At 49.4% G+C, this 17,648-nt stretch overlaps 1 protein-coding gene across 4 annotated transcripts in view; it reads right to left on the bottom strand.

Annotated features, from left to right (window-relative positions):
* The window catches only part of LOC115471647 (DBIRD complex subunit ZNF326-like), a 107,107-nt gene that overhangs the window by 43,158 nt on the left and 46,301 nt on the right, over nt 1–17,648 (bottom strand). The window lies entirely within an intron of this gene.

Genomic DNA, 17,648 nt, shown 5'->3' with positions numbered 1-17,648 from the left:
GTTGCAGCCTTGCAAATCTCTTCAATGGAGGCTGACTTTAAGTGAGCCACTGACGCAGCCATAGCTGTAAAATTGTAAGCTGTGACATGGCCCTCCAGAGTCAGCCCAACCTTGGCATAAGTGAAGTAAATGCAATCTGCTAGCCAACTGGAAATTGTGCGTTTACCGATGGCGACTCCCCTCCTGTTGGGATCAAAAGCAACAAACAACTCGGCAGACTGACTGAAGGGCTTCATCCGCTCCATGTAAAAGGCCAATGCTTTCTTGCAGTCCAAGGTGTGCGAGTTGCTTTTGCCAGGAGGACGGGGAAAAAATGTTGGCAAGACAAATCAACCGGTTCAGATGGAACTCCGACACCACCTCTGGCAGGAACTTAGGGTGCTTGCGAAGGACTACTCTGTTGTGATGAAACTTAGTATAAGGTGCATCCACTACTAAGGCCTGAAGCTAACTGACCCTATGAGCTGAAGTAACAACCACCAAGAAAATGACCTTCCAGGTCAAGTACATCAGATGGCAGGAATTCAGTGGCTCAAAAGGAGCTCTCATCAGCTGGGTGAGAACGACATTGAGATCCCATGACACTGGGGGAGGTTTGACAGGGGGCTTTGACAAGAGCAAACCTCTCATGAAGCAAACAACTAAAGGCTGTCCCCAGAGATAGGCTTACCTTCTACATGCTAATGATAAGCACTAATTGCACTAAGGTGTTGGTCTTGAGACCAGACTCTGATAAGTGTAGAAGTTATTCAAGCAGGGTCTATGTAGGACAAGAAAGGGGATCAATCGCCTTGCTGTCACACCAGACGGCAAATCTCTTCCATTTAAAAGAGTAACACCTCTTAGTGGAATCTTTTCTGGAAGAAAGCTAATTCTATGCTCTCAACATCCAGGCCATGAGAGCCAGAGACTAGAGGGTGGGGTGTAGAAGCAACCCCTCGTTCTGAGTAATGAGGGTCAGAAAACACTCCAATCTCCACGGTTCTTCAGAGAACAATTCCAGAAGAAGGAGGAACCAAATCTGACGCAGCCAAGACAGCGCAATCAGGATCACGGTTCCATGGGCTTGCTTGGGTTTCAGCAAAGTCTTCCCCACCAGAGGTACAGGAGGTTACGCATACAGAAGACCTGCTCCCCAATGTAGGAGAAAGGCATCTGACGCTAGTCTGTTGTGGGCCTGAAGCCTGCAACAGAACTGAGGGACCTTGTAATTTGGTTGAGTGGCAAAGAGATCCACCGAGGGGGTGACCCACACTCAGAAGATCTCGCATGTCCATATTCAGCGACCACTCGTGAGGTTGCATAACCCTGCTCAGCCTGTTGGCCAGACTGTTATTTACACCCGCCAGATAAGTGGCTTAGAGAAACATGCCGTGACGGCGTGCCCAAAGCCACATCTGGATGGCCTCCTGACGCAGAGGGCAAGATCTGGTGTCCCCCTGCTTGTTGGTGTAGTACACTGCAACCTGATTGTTTGAATCAAGATAACTGAGTTGGACAGACTATCTCTGAAAGCCTTGAGAGCATTTCACATCGCTTGGAGCTCCAGAAGGTTAATCTGAAGATGTTTCCTAGGGGGACCAGGCCCCCCGGGTGTGAAGCCCTTCTACATAAGCTCCCCATCCCAGGAGAGATGCATCCATCGTCAGAACGTTTTGCGGCTGAGGAGTTTGGAATGGACGTCCCATGGTCAAATTGGATCGAATCGTCCACCAGTGAAGAGAATGTAGAAAATCGGTGGATAGAAGGATGACATCTTCTAGATTCCCTGTGGCCTGATACCACAGAGAAGCTAGGGTCCATTGAGCAGATATGTACAGATGTGCCATGACCGTAACATGAACTGTGGAGGCCCTGTGCCCAAAGAGTGTCAACATCTGCCGAGCAGTGACTTGCTGTGACGCTCAAATCTTGGACACTAGGGACAGAAGGTTATCTGCCCATACCGCAGGAAGATAGGCTCGAATCGTTCTCGTGTCGAGCAATGCTCCAATGAACTCCAATTTCTGAACCGGAGTGAGAGGGACCTGGGATCATTTATTACGAACCCTAGTAGTTCCAGCACCTGAACAGTCTTCCGCATGGACTCCCGAGCACTGTCCTCCAAGGTGCTCTTCACCAGCCAATCATCGAGATAAGGGAACACATGCACTCCCAGTCTGTGCAGCGACACTGCAACTACCACTAGGCATTTTGTGAATACTCTGGGAGCTGAAGCTAGGCCAAAGGGCAGCCCCCGGTACTGGAAATACTGCATTCCCAGCCGAAAACGACTTCCCGTGAGCTGAAAGTATCAGGATATGAGTATAAGAGTCCTTTAAGTCCAGAGACCATAGCCAATCGTTTTCCTGAATCATGGGAAGAAGGGTGCCAAAGGAAAGCATCCTCAACTTTTCTCGGACTAGAAATTTGTTCAGGGCCCTTAGGTCTAGGATGGGACACATCCCCCCTGTTTTCTTCTTCACAAGGAAGTATCTGGAATAGAATCCCAGCCCTTCTTCCCACGGTGGAACGGGTTCGATAGCATGGACCATTAGAAGGGTAGAGAGTTCCTCTACAAGTACCTGCCTGTGAGGAGAGCTGAAGGAATGAGCTCTCGGTGTGCAATTTGGAGATTGAGGGTGTATCCTAACTGGACTATTTGAAGAACAACCGATCAGAGGTTATGAGAGGCCACCTATGCTGAAAAATATTAACCTCCCCTCAACCAGCAAGTCATCCGGCACGGATACTTGTACTATGGCTATGCTCACCTTCAGCCAGTCAAAACCCCTGTCCCTAGCTTTTGCTGGGGAGTAGCAGGGGCCTTGGGCACACGCTGTTGACATGAATGAGCGCGCTGGGGCTGAGCCAGAGTAGGCTGGCAAGCAGCGGGAGTGTACCTACGCCTAGGATAGGAATAGGGAGCACTCCGAGGCCAAGCAAAAAACCTCCTAGTAGAGAGGGTGGTAGCAGAAGGCAACCGGCGGGAGAGAGAAGCCTTCCATATCATCAAGCCGATCAATCCATAGACTGGTGGGTTGTGTCCATCTACCAGCAGGTGGAGATAGAGAGCAATCTTTTGCCTCCCTATACGTGGTCATGTGCTGCCGGAAATTCCCCAGTATGTTCTCTATCTAGCACGTGTGTAGTCGCACAGCAGCAGCTCTGGCTAGGTCTCCAAGCCTAATTGTTTAGGTTTTGTTGAGTACCTGGGGTTGAGGGCTCTTCGTGAGCGAGTGCAAACCTGGTGGTGCCAGGTCCCCCCTTTTCTCCCCCCTCCCGCTGGCTCCGTTTAAAAAAAAAAAAAAAAAAAAAAAAAAAAACAGAAAAATAGACGTCCTTGAGAGAAAGACGTCCTTGGTTGCAGCTACTCATTGGGACTCCAAATCGTTGCAGCTCGGAGCGAGAAGCAGGTAATTTTACCTTTTCCTAGTGGGCAGGGGGTTCCCCGGTCTCCACGTGGCTATGGCAAGGGCGCGAAAAGACGCTCCCCTGACCGCGTGCGAACGTCTAGCGGGGGGTTCAAAGGCAGAGACGCCTTTCCAGAATCGGGAGAGTTCCCCGGGTTTTCCTCCAGTGCGGCGGTTTTTCCTGCCTTAGGCGCCCATCCCCCGCTGGCCGCCCTCCCGGTTGTGGCCGGCCACGCTGCTCGGTCGGCTCCTTCTTGGGCCGCCCTTGAGGTGGGAGACGTTAATGGTATGGTCGCCCTTGACTCGGGCGACGGTATAAAGTCAGCGAAATTAAAGCACCATTCATCCTGTGCGGCTCCTTCGCGGAGTGTCGCGGCGGATGCCATTTTAGATGTGCAGCGCGCCTCTCCCCCGCTCTTGGGAGCACAGGTTGAGAGTGCCTCTAGGGCCGTGGCCCAGGCTGCAGAAGTGCACAAACTTGGGGGGGGGGGGGGGGGTGCTTCTTGATCTGGTCAACTAGATCTTCCACCTTCTCTCCGAAAAGATTATCTCCCCCCCCCCCCCACAAGGAACATCCACTATCCTCTGCTGAACCGAATGGTTGAGGTCAGAAACACGCAGCCATGAGAATCTACACATTGCTATATCCTGAGCAAAGATCCTGTATGATACATCAAAAGTGTCGTATGCGCCCCTGGTCAGAAATTTACGACACACCTTCTGCTGCCTGACCAGCTGGTGAAAGGGTTCGGCCAGCTCTGGAGGTAGGGCATCGACAAAAGTAGACAGCTGCTGCACCGAGCTCCGCAAGTGGATGCTCGTGAAGAGCTGGTATGATTGTATACGGGCAGCGAGTATGGCGGCCTGATATATTTTCCTCCCAAAAGAATCCAAGGCCCTAGTTTCTCTGCCTAGGGACGCCAAAGCATAGTCTCTAGTACTCTTGGCTCTTTTGAGGGCGGAATCCACCACCATGGAGTTGTGAGGTAACTGAGACCTCATCAACCCAGGTTCCCCATGGATCCGATATTGGGAATCTGTCTTCTTCAGGATAATGGGGACAGACAGAGTGTCAGGGTTTTTTTTTGTTTTTTTTTGTTACATTTGTACCCCGCGCTTTCCCACTCATGGCAGGCTCAATGAGGCAGAACCGGAATTCGTGAGCCCTTGGGCCACTGCGAGGAGCGGCAGTGGCAGGCAAGACCACCCTGGAACTGGATACACAGAAGAGCAGGATTGGAACTCTGGACTGAAGTAGTACTGAGGCAGGCAACTAGAACAGGCAGAACAGGAACAACTTCACCTGCGCTTGACCACCGTTCCTCCGGAGTTGAGCTCCGGAGTGTGCGTGGCCAGCAGGACTTGCAGGATAAGGCAGAAACTGAAGATCCAGAGGACCTACCCTGGGGCTGGAATACACGAAGGAAGCTAGGCTAAATACTAGACTCGGACTGAAAGCTGCATGCAGCCACTAAGCCAGAAACACCAAGACAGACCAAGGGGACAAGACGTACACAAAGGCTAGGCAGAGACAGGATTCAGGATATACAAGCAAGCTTGGCAGAAACAGGGCTCGGGATATACAAGCAAGCTTGGCAGAAACAGGGCTCGGGATATACAAGCAAGCTAGGCAGAAACAGGGCTCGGGATATACAAGCAAGCTAGGCAGAAACAGGGCTCGGGATATACAAGCAAGCTAGGCAGAGCAGACAGAAGAAGTAACCAGGAACTAGCAGTGTCTTTGGGCAGGCAGCGGACAACAGAATAAACCAGGAGCAGACAGAGTCTTTGGGCAGGCAGCAGGCAGAGGAATAAACCAGGGATAACAGAGTCAGGGCTGAAGCTTCAGCAGCTCCAAACACAGACAGAGAGAAAATGGCTGAAGCTTCAGGCTCCAAACGCAGAGCAAGGCAAAGGAAGGACTAGCAGTCCACAAACACAAAAGGGCAAAAGCCCACACGGAAGGACTAGCAGTCCACAGACACAAAGCAGAAGGGCAGTGCCCACACAGGAGGACTGGCAGTCCACAGACACCAATAGCAGATGGGCAAGAGCCCCAGAGAAAGGCTAAGTAGCAGCGCAACAGTGCACTCACTAACCTCACGACCTTATGGCATAACACTCTTACTTACTATGCAAAGGCCCTGAATGCAAGCACAGCACTTCCTTATGAAGGCTCTCACTGACTATGTCACCTACTGCAGGAGAGGAGCAGGGAACACACTCACACCAAGGAGAGGCTTGGAACACATAGGAAGAACAGGCAGGAGCCATCTTGGAAGCTGGCACAAAACAAGCGGGAGCCATCTTAGATGCTGGCTCCTCAGAGAGGCATAGCCCACACAGGTGAGGTCTAGTGAAGCAATCAGCACACAGAGACAAGACTAACACAGAAACAGACAGAAGCCAGCACAGATGCTGACCCCCAGAAATAAGGTAAGTCCGAGGGTGGTCACGACCAGAGACATGACACAGAGGGGATGCCCAGTTTTGCATAAGGACATCCCTGAGTACCTTACGCAAAGGAGCTGTCACTGCCTCTCTAGGTGGATAGGTGTAGTCCAGGACCTTGAGCATCTCAGCCCTGGGCTCATCCTCCACGTCTACAGAAAATGGAATGGCCTGAGCCATTTCCCACACAAAAGATGAGAAGGAGAGAGTCTGAGGAGACGGTCTCCTTTCAGGATGAGGGGAAGGTTCAGAGGGAATCCCAAAGTACTCATTTGAGGAGAAGTACCTGGGATCTTCCTCTGATTCCCATGAGCGTTCTTCCTCGGTGTCGGAGAGCACTTCCCTCAGGTACTTCCGAGACCGGACCAGCCCCGACGCCGAAGACCCGTGGTCTTGATGGTGATGTCGAGGAGCCGACTCCCGAACACACTGCGGCGAAGCTTAAGTACATAAGTATTGTCACACTGGGACAGACCAAAGGTCCATCAAGCCCAGCATCCTGTTTCTAACAGTAGCCAAGCCATGTCACAAATACCTGGCAAGATCCTGAAAAAAGTTCAATACATTTTATGCTGCTTATCCCAGAAATAGCAGTGGGGAGTTGACCTGGGTGGCAGCCAATACCGGGGGGCTGATGAAAATTTGAAAGTCCTCATAGTATTCCAAAGATACCAGTCATTTCAGACATGTTCTCTAGTTTCTTTAGCCAAACTTATTTCTTCTAGAAGAATCACTGTCAGCTAGCTCCTATACCCTGCTTGGATTAAATATCCAAGATATGGACTCTTACTTCCATTACTACATATGGTAATCAGAGCTTATCTACAGGATTAGCACCTAGGTAATGGGAGCTTATCTACAGGGTTAGTACCTAAGAATTATATGTCAATAGCCTCTCCAGTACTAAAAACACCTTTATCAGACTCTTCCAATCCCCAAAACTATACTATACTGTTACTTCTACACCACAGTAGCCAAAATAAGTTCTATGCAGTTTACATCAACACATCATCACAGTCACACCTGAGGAAAATACATATCTTAACACATCTTGGAAACTATATCTGACGTCATATTTAAAATGTACAGTAATTATATTATTTATTTGTTACATTTGTGCCCCATATTTTCCCACCTATTTGCAGGCTCAATGTGGCTTACATAGTATCGTAAAGGCATTCGCCAATTCGGTTGATAAATACAGGTTATACTGTGGTCTAATGAGGTAAGTGTATATCAGGCACCATGAGGGTCGAAGGGAATGTAGATTGTATATTGTCCATTACAATCATTGGTTATCATTGGTAATAACCATATAATCAGTTCATGGTCAATTACATCAAACGCTGTTGACAGATCAAATTGAATCAGCAGCACTTGAATACCTCTACAAATCCAATATTTTGTTTCAGATACCAGGGCACATAAAGCTGTTTCTGTACTTGTTCGCATGGACCTGCGAGGCAAGCGCTGACAAGGTGTGCACCCTGGCCTGGAGAAGGAAGGCTCAAGCCTCTAAAATATCTAGCAGGGCTGCTATGTACTCCAATCGCTGGATCAGGGCAGGTGGGACAGTTTATGACGAATCCTAGTAGCTTCAACACCCAAATAGTTAGGCGCATGGACCGACACCCCTTCTTGCGACATGCTCTTGACCAGCCAATCGTCCAAACAGGGAAACACATACACTCCCAGTCTGCATAGGGACACTGCTACCACCACTAGAGATTTGGTAAATATCCTGGGAGCTGACAAAACCAAATGACAGAACATGGTGTTTCCCTATGCGAAATCTGAGATACTTCCTGTGACTGGGAAGTATCGAAATGTGGGTGTAAGCGTCTTTTAGGTTTAGAGAGCATAACCAGTCATTTGCCTGAATCATGGGAAGGCGCCTAGGGAAATCATCCTGAACTTTTCTTTGACCAGGAATTTGTTAAGGGCCCTTAGGTCTAGGATAGGACGAAATCCCCCCCCCCCCCCCCGTCTTTTGGGGCACAAGTGGGTACTTGGAATAAAATCCCTTCCCTTCTTCCTCTGGTGGCACAGGCTCGACCGCATAAGTACCTGCTTGTGTTGAGAGCTGAGTGATTATGCTCTCTGTGGACAATTTGGTGGTTTTTTGCCGCCAATGGAGAGCATAACAGACGGACTATTTGAGGAACCCACCGGTCAGAGGTTACAAGAGGCCATCTGTGATGGTAAAAATTCAGCCTCCCCCTCCCCATCGGAAGGCATCCGAGATGGTTACATTTAGTGTGGCTATGCTCTCCTGGAGCCACTCAAAACAAACCTCACCCCCTGCTTTGACTGGGGCACCAGCTGGGACTTCTAAGATCCCTGGGGACATCGGCCCTGGGACAGCTGGGCAGAGTGGCAAGGCGGTGGAAATCTACACCTTTAAAGCTTAATAGGGTCGCCGCCTAGACCCACTGGAAAACCTCCGAGAGGTGGAGGGTACCAAGATAGTGTTTGGATAGTATCTGTGTGTTTCTTCATGAGGTCAGCAACCTCCTCCACTTCGTCTGCACACAAGTTGTCCCCTTCGACATGGGATGTCCGCTAACCTCTCCTAAACAGCCAGTTCCAGATCAGAGACATGCAGCCATGAGAGTCTGCATGTCCTCACCTCCATGGTGGACAGAGTCTGGATGCCACATCAAGAATCTTAAGCCCCTCTGGCTACATATTTCCTACACTCCAGTTGCTTTTTGGCCAGCTGACAAAGCTCAGCAGCTTGCTACTGTGGGAGAGGATCCGCCAGCGAGTATACTGCAGACCAGGGACTGCAAGTACTACTACTACAACAACTACTACAAATCATTTCTATAGCGCTACCAATCGTATGCAGCGCTCGTGTAGAGGCTGGTAGGACTGGATGCAGGCAATGAGTATCAAGGCCTGAAACATTTTCCTCCCAAACGAATCCAGAGTCCTGGCCTCTATATCTGGGGGTACCAAGGCATGAGTCCTAGAGCTCCTAGGTCGCTTGAGGGGGGACTCGACCATCAGACAGAGTGGTGTGGCATTGGGCTCTCTCAAAACCGGGAGTCTTTTGGATATATTACATATCCACCTTGTTTGGTGCCACCTGCACTGAAGGAAAATTCCTAGTTCCTCATCAGTGCACCTCTAAGAATGGGGTGCAATGGTACCGTGACCCCTTTCTTAGGTGGAGACTCATAGTCCAGGACAGCCAGTATCTCTGCCCTGGGCTCTTCCTCCTTTTCTAACTTAAATGGGATGACCAAAGCCATCTCCTTGATAAATCTGGTGAAAGAGAACCTTCAAGTGGAGATTTTCATTTCTCTTGAGGTGGGGAGGGACCAGAGGGAATATCATACGACAACTCCTCTAAGTAATGCAAGTCCTCCTCCAATTCTCGCAAGAGGTCCCAATCAGACTCTTCCTCGTATTCCAAGCGGGTTGTGTCCGTCTGCTAGGCTCAGAAGAACCATGTCCTAGACCCTAAAAGCGCCGACATACAGTCCTAGTCTACAACTCTGGGGAAGCTTCCTCCCCGACATAGACACCGACACCGTTCGAGACACCGGTGCCAAAGGTATCTACACAGATATAAAAGCCTCAGAGAAGCTGGGACTGATCCACTGCTGGCGCAAGCACCATCAATGCCAGAGCAGTTTCTTGCTGCAGCATGTGCGCCAGCAAATCCCTGAGCATGGCTCGGAACCGTTCATTGAAGGAAGACATTGGCAAAGGGCAAGGGAGCCAGTAAAGTGGCAGTCTAAGAAGAAGTCGGTGTCGAAGCAAGAACCTAGTCTTTTGGTTCACACTCTGGCAACTCTTCCAAAGAGGGTGAGTGCTCCTCTCGGTGCCAGCGTTTCTCGGGTATTGGGGATGCCAATGCCCCAGTGCTCCCGGCACTGTGCACTGAAGAGGACTGATACTTGTGCTTCTTGGGCTTCCCCTGATGCTCAGCATCACGGTCCTTCAGTGCCAACAAGGACGACATCGAATCTGTACACGTCCTCAGTGTCAGGTCCAATGCTGACCGGTCCCAGGAACGACTCTCAGCGCACAATGTCGAGAAAGGTGGAGACTGTCTTGATGCCGGTGAACGCTTAGTAGATGTAGAAGCCTTCACAGCCAGCTATCAAGGTCGATGCTTCTGGTGCCTATGCCGATTCACTGGTCTTCTGGGAGCCAAAATGTTTCTCCTGTTGGGCCTGCTGCGCCCTCTGTTTTAAACAGAGAAAAACAGGTATGTTCATGGTTAGGCGCAAGGCACCTGATGCACCATGAGTGCAAGTCAGTTACTGAAATTACCCGATTACATTGGGCGCACCCTCTTGAAGCCACTGGGGGTGTTCTGAGACATCGAAAAAAGGATTGTGGCCAAATTAACTCAATTTTGAACAGAAAAAAAGGGGGCAGTGTTCAATTGGCTCCAAGCTAAAAATGGGTCTAGCCAGTTGCAAAAAGAGGAGGAAAATGGTAAAACTAAACTGAAAAGAAAAGAAAAAAAAAAAAAAAAAAAAAAAAAAAAAAGAGTTCCACAGGAAGGCACTGCAACACTAGAAAAACGTTGTGCTGCGAAGAGAAGACCAACGCATCCTCTCAGCTTCATGGAAAAATGAAGACTGAGGGACCCAAGTTTGCGAATCAGTGATCGTTCCCATCTTAGTAATTCCCTTATTTGTCCTGTTTGTCTTGTCCAAACCAAAGTTTCAGCGTGCTTGTCTGACATTGCTGTCTGGATGTCTCAACGCCACCTGAAATTAAACATGACCAAAACCGAGCTTCTCATTTTTCCCCCCAAACCCACCTCCCCACTCCCTCCGTTTTCTATTTCTGTTGATGGCTCTCTCATTCTCCCTGTCGCCTCAGCTCGAAACCTTGGGGTCATCTTTGACTCTTCTCTCTCCTTCTCTGCTCATATCCAGCAGACCGTCAAGACCTGTCGTTTCTTTCTTTACAACATCCATAAAATCCGCCCCTTTCTTTCCGAGCACTCTACCAAAACCCTCATCCACACTCTTGTCACCTCTCGTTTAGACTACTGCAATCTGCTTCTTGCTGGCCTCCCATTTAGTCACCTCTCTCCTCTCCAATCGGTTCAAAACTCTGCTGCCCGTCTCGTCTTCCGCCAGGGTCGCTTTACTCATACTAACCCTCTCCTCAAGTCGCTTCACTGGCTCCCTATCCGTTTTCGCATCCTGTCCAAACTTCTTTTACTAACCTATAAATGTACTCACTCTGCAGCTCCCCAGTATCTCTCCACACTCGTCCTTCTCTACACCCCTTCCCGTGCATTGCGCTCCATGGATAAATCCTTCTTATCTGTTCCCTTCTCCACTACTGCCAACTCCAGACCGCGCTGCAACCTACGCCTGGAATAAACTTCCTGAGCCCATACGTCTTGCCCCATCCTTGGCCACCTTTAAATCTAGACTGAAAACCCACCTCTTTAACATTGCTTTTGACTCGTAACCACTTGTAACCACTCGCCTCTCCTCCTTCCTGTACACATTAATTGATTTGATTACTTTATTTTTTGTCTATTAGATTGTAAGCTCTTTGAGCAGGGACTGTCTTTCTTCTATGTTTATGCAGCGCTGCATACGCCTTGTAGCGCTATAGAAATGCTAAATAGTAGTAGTAGTAGTAGTAGAATGTAAGCTCTTTCGAGCAGGGACTGTCTCTTCGTGTTCAAGTGCTGCATACATCTAGCAGCACTATAGAAATGATAAGTAGTAGTAGTTCGTCACCCACATGTGAGAATACAAGGGCCTGCTTGTCCTCAGAGAATATTAACTCACAGGAGAACTGGAACTACACAGGCTTTGCCATGCCTGACGGTAAATAGGTAGCTTCCAGAACACCCCTATTTCTCTACCAGATGAAAAGAGGGAAATAAAGGTCGTGGTATGCTATAGTTATCTATTTCTGGCGCAAAGCAGCAATAAAAAGGCTAGTGATCCCACAAAATAGGAGCATTGACAAAGTCTTACTCCATGCACAAAGCATGGGCCACAACTCAGTAAAGAACCTGCTATGGATTTACCTGCAATATATCACCTACCGTTATTTACAGAAATACTGGAAGCAAGTGGTGAAAAAGCATATTGCACTCACCTAGTCAGTGCCTGCCTGTTCCCAAGCTAAATGTATTAGCAGACCCGCATAACTGATAACTTATCTGCAAGTGTGTCACCTCCCTTCGTCTTCTTCTCCCTTCTCGACATAATGGAAACAAATGGAGAGAAAGATGGGAAGGGTGATCACTTCACATCCCCTGACCAAGTCCCAATCCAACAAAGTGCCATGGCAGACAAGGCAGGATGAGAAGAGGCTGCACTAGAGGCTTTTTTTTTTCTCTTCTTCTTCTCTTCTCCCTCTTACACAAACTTTGATTGGTCAGCATTCCAGGAACGTACCTCTGGCCCCCTCCCAAAAGTAGGGAAGGAAGACAATAAGCATTGCAGCCACAACTGCCACAAGGATGGGGGGGGGGGGGGGGGACTTGGCACCACCAGTTTAGCACCCCTGGGTTCTGTGGATCGGCCTCTGTGAATCATAGCCCTCTATTCTACTCTGCTCCCAAAGGGGAAGGGAAATCAGCCCCAAAGGACTGTTGCCTGCAGCATCACCCAGTCTTGGTCTGGGCTCTACTGGGAATCTGGCCTACATAGCTACATCACTAGGCCATAAATTTGCACCATCAGCTGGGAGCCAGTAAAATACTGAGGATCTAGAAGTAGCACCAGTCCCCTATAAAGACAGTCTTAACATCAGCTCTAAGCTTTTTTTTTTTCTCTCTCGCTCCATCTGCTGGTGGGTAGGGGCATAACCCACTTGCCTGGTCTGGATAATAAGGAAATGACTTTTCAATTTGCAATTTGTTTGTAGAAGAATGTAACTTACTATCACAGGCTATGTTATTTAAAATGCTTGTTGATGATATATGGATAAAGCGAAGATACATAACTGTAGCAGATATTCTCCGAGGACAGCAGGCTGATTGTTCTCACTGATGGGTTGACGTCCACAGTGGCTCAGGAACAGCAATTTTCCAGAGTAAAACAAAGCTTTGCCAGAGCCTTCCAGCGCGCAAAGCGCGCGCACCGCACATGCACAGCCATCTTCCCACCCGTCGCGCGAGAGTCCCGCTCAGATCAAAAAGCAATAGCAAGGAGAAGAACAACTCCAAAGGGGAGGCGAGCGGGTTTATGAGAACAATCAGCCTGCTGTCCTCGGAGAATACATGCTACAGGTATTATCTTCGCTTTCTCCGAGGACAAGCAGGCTGCCGACTGTCGCATCGGGTATCCTGCTCAAGGCAGTAGTGAGATGTGAAATGTGTGGATTGATGACCACGTCGCAGCCTTGCAAATCTCTTCTATAGTGGCTGACTTCAAGTGGGCCACCGACGCTGCCATGGCTCTAACACTATGAGCCGTGACATGGCCTTCAAGAGTCAGCCCAGCTTGAGCATAAGTGAAGGAAATGCAATCTGCTAGTCAATTGGAAATGGTGCGTTTCCCGACTGCGACTCCCCGTTGGGATCAAAAGAAACAAACATTTGGGCAGACTGTCTGAAGGGGCTTGTCCGCTCCATGTAGAAGGCCAATGCTCTCTTGAAGTCCAAGGTGTGCAACTGACGTTCAGCAGGGCGGGTATGAGGATGGGGAAAAAATGTTGGCAAGACAACTGACTGGTTCAGATGGAACTCCGACACCACCTTCAGCAAGAACTTAGGGTGTGTGCGGAGGACTACTCTGTTGTGATGAAACTTAAGATAAGGAGCATGCACTACCAAGGCTTGGAGCTCACTGACTCTACGAGCTGAAGTAACAGCCACCAAGAAAATGACCTTCCAGGTCAAGTTCTTCAGATGGCAGGAATTCAGTGGCTCAAAAGGAGGCTTCATCAGCTGGGTGAGAACGACGTTGAGATCCCATGACACTGGTGGAGGTTTGACAGGGGGGCTTTGACAAAAGCAAACCTCTCATGAAGCAAACAACTAAAGGCTGTGCAGAGATAGGCTTACCCTCTCTACATGCTGATGATAAGCACTAATTGCGCTAAGATGAACTCTTACGGAGTTGGTCTTGAGACCAGACTCTGACAAGTGTAGAAGGTATTCAAGCAGGGTCTGTGTAGGACAAAAGCGAGGATCTAGGGCCTTGCTTTCACACCAGACAGCAAACCTCCTCCATTTGAAAAAGTAGCACCTCTTCGTGGAATCTTTCCTGGAAGCAAGCAAAACCCGGGAGACACCCTCAGAGAGACCCAAGGAAGCAAATTCTACGCTCACAACATCCAGGCTGTGAGTTGGAAAACAGTCCAATCTCTACAGTTCCTCGGAGGACAACTCTAGAAGAAGAGGGAACCAAATATGACGCGGACAGAAGGAAGCAATCAGAATCATGGTCCCGTGGTCTTGCGTGAGTTTCAGCAAAGTCTTCCCTACCAGGGGTATGGGAGGATATGCGTACAAAAAGCCCTCCCCCCCAATGAAGGAGAAAGGCATCCGACGCTAGCCTATCATGGGCCTGAAGTCTGGAACAGAACTGAGGGACCTTGTGATTGACCTGAGTGGCAAAAAGATCCACCGAGGGGGTGCCCCACTCTCGGAAGATCTTAGGTGCTGCCCGAGTTGAGCGACCACTTGTGAGGTTGCATTATCCTGCTCAATCTGTCGACCAGACTGTTTATGCCTGCCAGACACGTGGCTTGGAGAAACATGCCGTAACGGCGAGCACAAAACCACATCTGGACGGATTCCCAACACAGGGGGCGAGATCCAGTGCCCCCCTGCTTGTTGATGTAGTACATGGCAACCTGACTGTCTGTCTGATTTTGGATAATTTGATTGGACAGCCGATTTCTGAAAGCCTTTGGAGCGTTCCAGACCGCTCGCAACTCCAGGAGATTGATCTGAAAACCTTTTTCCTGGAGGGACCAAACTCCTTGAGTGTGAAGCCCATCGACATGAGCTCCCCACCCCAGTAGGGATGCATCCGTGGTCAGCACTTTGTGTGGCTGACGAGTTTGAAAGGGTCGTCCCAAGATCAAACTGGATCGAATTGTCCACCACTGATGGGAATTTTGAAAACCGGTGGACAGCAGGATTGCATTCTCTAGATCCCCTGCAGCTTGATACCACTGGGAAGCTAGGGTCCATTGAGCTGATCTCATGTGAAGACGGGCCATGTGAAGTCTCAACATCTGCCGAGCTGTGATCTGCTGAGACGCTCTGGCTATGGAAACTAGAGACAGAAGATTGTCTGCTCTCGCTTCTGGAAGATAGGCATGAGCCGGTCTGTGAGTCCAGCAGAGTTCCTATAAATTCCAGTTTCTGAACAGGGAAAAGATGGGACTTCGGGTAATTTATAACAAACCCGAGTAGCTCCAGCAGTTGATTAGTCATCTGCATGGACTGTAGAGCTCCTGCCTCTGAGGTGTTCTTTACCAGCCAATCATAGTAACATAGTAGATGACGGCAGAAAAAGACCTGCATGGTCCATCTAGTCTGCCCAACAAGATAAAGTCATATGTGCAATCGTCGAGATAAGGGAACATATGCACTCCCAGTCTGTGTAGCGACGCTGCAACTACTGCCAGGCATTATGTAAAGACCCTGGGCGCAGACGCCAGACCAAAGGGCAGCACACAATACTGGAAGTGCTGCGCTCCCAGACGAAATCAAAGATACCTCCTGTGAGCTGGAAGTATCGGGATGTGTGTATAAGCATCCTTTAAGCCCAAAAACCATAGCCAATCGTTTTTCTGATTCATAGAAAGAAGGGTGCCCAGGGAAACCATCCTGAACCTTTCTCAGACTAGGAATTTGTTCAGGGCCCTCAGGTCTAGGATGGGACGCATCCCCCGTTTTCTTTTCCACAAGAAAGTACCTGGCATAGAACCCCAGCCCTTCTTGCCCTGGTAGAACCGGCTTGACCGCACTGGCACTGAGAAGGGCAGAGAGTTCCCCTGCAAGTACCTGCCTGTGCTGGAAGCTAAAGGACCGAGCTCCTGGTGGGCAATTTGGAGGTCTGGAGATCAAATTGAGGGAGTATCCTAACCGGACTATTTGAAGAACCCACCAGTCGGAGGTTATGAGAGGCCACCTTTGGTGGAAAAATTTTAACCTCCCTCCAACTGGCAAGTCGTCCAGCAAGGACACTTTTACAGCGGTTATGCTCAACTGAAGCCAGTCAAAAGCCCGTCCCTTGCTTTTGGTGGAGACCTGCAGGGGCCTGCCTTGGCACACGCTGTTGACGAGAACGAGCGCGCTGGGGATGAGCCTGAGAAGGCTGTCGAGAAGGAGGATTGTACCTATGCTTGTTATAAGCATATGGAGCATTCTTCCTTCCCCGGAAAAACAGTCTACCTGATGAGCTAGTAGCAGAAGGCGTCCGGCGGGAGAGATTGTCCATAGCAGTTTCCCGCTGCATGATCTAATCAACCACTTGCTCGACTTTCTCACCAAAAATATTATCCCCCAGCAAGGGACATCTACAATCCGCTGCTGGACTTGACTGTCCAGGTCAGAGGCACGCAGCCATGAGAGTCTGCACATCAGTATACCTTGGGCAGCGGTTCTGGATGCAACATCAAAAGAATCGTAAGCACCCCTGGACAGGAATTTACAACACACCTTCTGCTGCCTGACCACCTCCTGAAAAGGCTTGGCCTGCTCCGGAGGGAGCTTATCAACCAAGTCCGCCAGTTGCTTCACCGTGTTCCTCAAGTGAATGCTCGTGTAGAGCTGGCAGGATTGAATTATGGCCATGGTGCCGATGTCGACATCAACGCCGAAGAACCAGGCGAAGCTCCAAAAAGACAATCCTGAAGAGCTTTTCTCGACGCCTGTGTCCGCCTTTTAAGGCGGAGGCACAACTTACATGCGTTTGGGCAATGGTCGGGCCCAAGGCCCTGAAGACACCACGCATGGGTATCGGTACCTGAGATCGACCAGTTGCACCGAGTACACTTCTTGAAGCAGCTGGGAGTCCTCAATGACATGGATGGAAAAATAGCGGCGGCGAAGTCAAAATTCGTGATTGTGCCAAAGAAAAGGGCACAAAAATGAGAAAACGCGTATGCGCGACGACAATACGAAAGAAAACTTAAAAAAGAGGCCAAACTAAAATAAAAGATTCTTTTTTTTTTTTTTAAGGCAGGAGAAGCAGAAAAAGAAAAGGGAGAGAATAGCTCTAAAAAAAAAAAATAAAGGCTCTTTTCCTCTGGGCTCGAAGAGAGAGACCAACAAGCAGCGACTCTCCACTGCGGAAAAAGAAAAAACTGAGCCGGACTCTCACGCGACGGGCAGAAAGATGGCCGTGCGTGCGCCAGGTGCGCTGGAAGGCTCTGGCAAAGCTTTGTTTGTTTTACTCTGGAAAATTGCCGTTCCTGGGCCGTCGACCCATCAGTGAGAACAAGCAGCCTGCTTGTCCTCGGAGAACATCCATATATTAACCACAGTAAACTTCAAAAATATTTAAGATTTTATATGACAATTTATCCACCTCCCATTACCCCCCCCCCCCCCCCCACCTTCCCACCCTACCTACCCACCAAGCACCGCTTGACACTACCATCCGGCCACTCTCTCATTACTCACGCTATACACTATATGCTCAGTTTATGAAAAGTTTTTCCATATTGAATGCCATTTACTCTTCAGTTGTTTTCTCTCTGCTAACAACCTCTCCATCTCGCACACATACCTCAACTTGTTGTGCCATTTCGCAATTGGAGGAACCCCCACCTGTTCCCAATGCGCAGCAATAACCACCCTTGCTACACCCACTGCATGCCTCACCAGTGCCTGCTGAC

Source organism: Microcaecilia unicolor, chromosome 6, assembly GCF_901765095.1.
Source record: "Microcaecilia unicolor chromosome 6, aMicUni1.1, whole genome shotgun sequence".
NCBI classification, from domain to species: Eukaryota; Metazoa; Chordata; class Amphibia; order Gymnophiona; family Siphonopidae; genus Microcaecilia; species Microcaecilia unicolor.
This window is presented reverse-complemented; position numbering and strand designations above follow the sequence as displayed.